This window comes from Jaculus jaculus, chromosome 12 (genome assembly GCF_020740685.1).
Source record: "Jaculus jaculus isolate mJacJac1 chromosome 12, mJacJac1.mat.Y.cur, whole genome shotgun sequence".
NCBI classification, from domain to species: domain Eukaryota; kingdom Metazoa; phylum Chordata; class Mammalia; order Rodentia; family Dipodidae; genus Jaculus; species Jaculus jaculus.
The window spans coordinates 82,426,186-82,432,185 of NC_059113.1; positions in this window are offsets into that span (position 1 = coordinate 82,426,186).

Below are 6,000 nucleotides of genomic sequence, written 5' to 3' on the forward strand. Positions count from 1 at the left end.
ACCAGATATCCAGAGAAGCAGAAGGTCCAAAGACCTCATCACTTAAGCAGACCTAAGATGATCCCAACATGACTCAGGGAAATTTGTGGAAGAGGGGTGGATAGAATGTTAGAGTCACACTTTGGGTCATGATACATGGAGACATTTCCTCCTACCCATAACTAATGGCTAATCTTACAATGCCTGACCCATATGCCACAACAAGAAGGGTTCCTGTGGAGGGGGCAGGACAGGGAGGAGGCTAAAATTGGTACCAACTTGACTGTATTCACTGAGTACAAACTACATTTTTTTTAAAAGTTGAAAATGCAAACAAACAAGCAAACAAAAAACCCAGTAAAAAATTAATCAAAAAATCAGAACATGGTTCCAAAGAGTGTGGAAAAAACACATATCATCTATAAAGAGTAACAAGACTTCAGGTCAAGATGGTGTCCTCCTAACTGTGCCACACATCCCCAGGAAGAAAAAACATGGCATTAAGGGTTCTCTAGGTATTTTAGGGGAGAGAAATCTCAAATAGATCAACAGTAGGAGGGTGTGGATGGGAAATAAAAGGAAATTGGCTGATTCCTTGGCTCTCCAGTAGCTTATCAGTCCCCCAGTCCTCCAAGTAGCTGTCCTAGCCATAGCCCAGCCTCAGGATACTCCTGCATTTACTGCAGGAAAGGGGACCCAAGCCAGCATAGCTCCACTTGGCTTACTGTGCAAGGAAGATAACCCTGCTACCCTCTTCCAAGCGTTAACTTGGCCAGCTCCACCCAAAGGCCTGGGAGAGCTCAGGCTCCATCCATCCATCCATCTGACTTCCATGCATGAAGTTAGGCCTGCATGGCCCATCTACCTGTGTGAAATCAGCCTGCTCTGCCCATCCGCCTGCTTGCTGCTCTGGCTGCATGTCCATGCATGAACTCAGGCCCATTCCACCTGCACACATGAGAGCTCAGGCTTGCTCTGCCCATCCGTCCATGCCAGCTCAGGCCCAATCCTGTCTGCCCACTGCATGAGCCAGCTCATGCTGCTCTGGCCTGCTGCCCAAGCATGAGCTCAGGCCCCTTCCATTGCTCACACATAACCTCAGGACCACTCCACTGTGTGCTGCTCAAGATCAGGCCAGCTATGTCTATCTGTCCATGTGAGCTCAGGCCCAATCCCTCATGTTCCCACCAAACATGTGAGCTCAGGCTGATGTTCCCACCCACTTGTGAGCTCAGGGCCGCTTTGCCCATCTGCTTGCCTGCAGAAAAGAAAAGTAACACAACAAAGGACCGATAATCATGTGTATGGAGCCATCAGTAGATTAGATCAAATAGATAAGAAAATGAAAGGAGTTCAAAGACAGTTAAGAGACATGAAGGACAGTGCAAACAAAAAGGACCTCAAAAATCATCTGGGTATGCTAAATGAAGACATAAAGAAATGCAAGGATGAATTCCAAGAAGCATTAAGAAAATGATGTGAAAAGGGATCTTGACAAAAGAATTGGAACTAAACATAGAAAAGTAGTAGAAAATGCAAACCTAATTCAACAAGCCCAAAACTGTTTAGAAACTCTCAAGAATAGACTCAGCCATGTGGAGAATAGAAACTCCAATCTGGAAGACGAGACAGAAGAAACAGTTTGAGTATTCAAAAGTTTCATAAGTTCAAAAATTTCTGTGAACAGACCATGAGGGAACTGTGGGATACCCATAAACATCCTAACATCTAGATCATGGGAATACCAGAATGGGAGGAAATTCAGACAAAGGCATGGAGAACTTATTTAACAAAGTAACTGAAGAAACCTTTCCCACCCTCTCAAAAGAAAGGCCCATCAAGATATAAGAAGCTAACAGAACTCCAAACAGATTGGACCAAAGGACAAACTCTCCAAGCCATATTGTCATTAAGACTCTAAACATTGACACCAAATTGAAAATCCTAAAGGCAGATAGGGAAAAGCAGCATGTCACATTTAAAGGTAACCCCACCAGAATTACTTCAGACTTCTTAATGGAAACCCTGAAAGCCAGAAGGACCTGGAATGGAACACTGCAAAGTCTAAGAACCCATGGCTTCCCAACACAAACTACTTACCCAACAAAAGTATCCCTCATAAAAGATGGTGAAAGAAAAACTTTCCATGACAAAACTCAGCTTTACAACTACATGAACACAAAACCAAATCTACAGAGAGTATTTCAGGAAATTCTCAACAAAGAAGTAACAAACACATAATCAACATAAAACACCGTCAAGAAGCAGATCACAATAACCTAACTCAGAGAAGGCACACACAAAAAAATTCAAAGTCCATGAAAACACCAAACCACATATACTAACACAGTATGTCAGGGATTAAATCAAGCCTCATATTCATTAACCTAAATATTAATCCCCTTACTTCATCCATCAAAATAGACAAGCTAACAGGATGGATCAGAGCATTAAACCCCTCAATCTGTAGTCTTCAATAAAACAACTTCAATACTAAAGACAGATACCTTCTTAGGGCAAAAGGTTTGGAAAAAAAATATTCCAAGCAAGTGGAAATTAGAAACAAGCAGGCATAGCTATACTAAAATCAGGTAATATAGAATTCAAAACAAAAATAATCAAAAGACAAAGAAGGCCACTTCCTACTTATCAAGGGAATGATCAATCAAGAGTATGTCACAATCATAACTCTTTATGCACCAAACACAGGGGTACCACAGCTCATGAAACAAAATATACTTGACAATAAAACAGAAATAACCACCAACACCATCATAGTCAGGGACTTAAATACACCATTATCAGTAATAGATACGTCATCCAAACGGAAACTCAACAGGGAAATAAGAGAGCTCAACAAAATCATATATCCCTTAGACCTAATGGACATCTAAAGAACATACTATCCCAGATCCACAGACTACACATTTTTTTTGCACCAGCCCATGGAACATTCTCTAAAATAGATCATATACCTGGTCACAAATCCTGCCTCCATATGTTTAAAAAGATTGACATAATTCCCCGCATGATATCAGATCACAATGCCCTAATGCTAGAAATTAACAACAGAAGACCCACCAAGAATCCTATTGTTTCCTGGAAACTGAACAGAACACTTTTAAACAATAAATGGGTAGTGTACAAAAAAAACCTGAAAATTTGAAATTTCTAGAAATTAATGACAAAGAGAACACATCATACAAAAATTATGGGACACAATGAAGACAATCCTCAATGGAAAATTCATAGCACTAAATGCCTTCATAACAAAGACAGAGAGATTCCAAATCAATAACCTGATGATCCACCTAAAGGCACTGGAAAAGTAAGAAGAGCCCAACCCCAAAATCTACAGAGAGAAAGAATTAAGAAAATAAGAGCAGAAAGTAATGAATTGGAAAATAAGAAAGTAATAAAGAAAATTGATGAAACAAAGAGCTGGTTGTTTGAAAAAAATAAACAAGATTGAAAAACTCTTGGACAATTTGATCAACAAAAAATAAAAAGAAGGGACACTTCAAATTAACAAAATTAGAAATGAAAAGGTGAGATCACATCAGACATAAGTGAAATTGGGAGATTCATCAGGACTTATTTCAAAAGCCTCTGCTCCACAAAACTGGATAATATGAAGGAAACTGATAAATTCCCAGACACATACCATCTACCAAAGCTAAACTCAAAGCCGATTAATCTCCTAAACAAACATATCACACTCATTGAAATTGAAAAGGTAATAATAATAAAAAAAAAACTTTCCCCAAAAGAAGAGTCCAGGATCAGATGGCTTTCCAGCTGAATTCTATCAAATCTGTATGGAAGAACTCAAACTAATCTTTTTCAAACTGGGCCACACAATTGTAGAACAGGGAAACCTCCCCAACTCCTTCTATGAAGCTAATATCACTCTAATTACAAAACCAGGCAGAGATGCCACAAGAAAAGAAAACTACTGGCCTATTTCCCTGATGAGCTTAGAAACAAAGATGCTGAACAAAATCCATGCAAACTGAATCCAACAACACATCAAAAGCATCACCCACCTTGATCAAGTGGGATTCATCCCAGGAATGCAGGGGTGGTACAACATACAGAAATCTGTCAATGTAATACACTGTATAAACAAGGTTAAACACTAAACCCACATGATTATTTCAATAAAAACAAAGGCCTTTGACAAAATACAACATCACTTCATGAACAAAACATTGGATAGAATTGGAATGGACAGTTGATATCTTAATATAATAAAGGCTATGTACAAAGCTCCTAAAGCCTAAAAAGTTCTTAATGGAAAAAGACTGGTGGAATTTTCATTGAGATAAGGAACAAGACAAGGGTGTCCACTCTCACCTCTGCTCTTCAATATAGTACTGGAAGACTTAGCTCAAGCAATAAGACAGGAGAAATAAATAAAAGGGATACAAATTGGAAAGGAAGAAGTTAAGTTAGCTCTATTCACAGATGACATGATTCTGTACTTAAGAGATGCAAGAGACTATATCCCAAAACTCTAGAAGGTATTTAACTTCTTTACCAAAGTAGCAGAATACAAAATCAATGCACAAAAACCAGTAGCCTTTAAGGGACATTGTCCCATTTTCAATAGCAACAAAAATAAAATAACTTGAAATAACGTTAACCAAGGATGTGAAAGGTCTATACAATGAAAAATATAAAAGCACTAAACAAAAAAATTCAGGAAGACTTGAGAATATGGAAAGACCTTTCATGATCCTGGATAGGAAGAATTAACATTGTGAAAATGGGAATCTTACCAAAGACAATATACAGATTTAATGCAATCCCAATTAAAATCTCAACATTCTTCTTCACAGAGATAGAAAAAATGTTCTCAATATTCATATGGAAAGGCAGAAAGACTCAGATAACTAAGCATATATGCAGTAAAAGAAATACCTCTGTAAGCATCACCATACCTGACATAAAGCTATATTACAAAGCCATAGTAATAAAAACAGCATGGTACTTGCATAAAAACACAGGAGTATAGACCAATGATATATAAATGAGGATCCAGACATTAGGTCAAACAACCAATGCTACTTGATATGTGACAAAGGTCCTAACAATATAGGCTGGAAAAAATGCAACATCTTCAACAAATGGTGCTGTACAAACTGGATAACCATATGCATGAAATTGAAAATTTATCCACACTTCTCGCCATGCACAACACTGAAGTCCAAATGGAATAAAGACCTCAATATAAGACCAGAAACTTGGCTAAAACGTTAAGAAAATATAGGAGGACCTTTCCATGTTAGAGGAATAGAAAAATACTTCCTGAAGAAAACCCTAGAAGCTGAAAAATTTCTTGACACTAAGGACCATCTTCATTGTGCCCCATAAGATTTGGTAATGTATGTATTCATTATATGTATTCTTATTGTCATTCATTTCTAAAAAAATTTGCAATTTCATTTTTTATTTTGTAAAATATGTATTTATTATTTTTAAATGTTGTATTCAGTTTCTAGGAGCCAATGGGATTCTTGGTGGGTGTTTTGTTAATTTCTAGCAACATAACACTGTGCTCTGATATCATGCAGGGAATTATGTCAATCTTCCTGAATATCTGGAGGCAGGCTTTGTGACCCAGTATGTGATCCATTCTAGAGAATGTTCATGGGCTGCTGAGAAGAATGTGTAGTCTGTGGATTCAGGATGGCATTTCTGTAGATGTCCATTAGGTCTAAGTGATCTATGATTTTGTTGTGCTCTCTTATTTCCCTGTTGAGTTTTTGTTTGGATGATCTGTCTATTACTGATAATGGTGTATTGAAGTCCGTGACTATGATGGTGTTGGTGGTTATTTCTGTTTTATTGTCAAGTAGGTTTTGCTTTATTAACTGTGGTGCCCCTGTGTTTGGTGCATACAGATTTATGATTGTAATATCCTCTTGATGGATTATTCCCTTGATAAGTAGGAAGTGGCCTTCTTTGTCTTTTTTGATTATTTTTCGTTTGAAGTCTATTTTATCCGATATTAATATA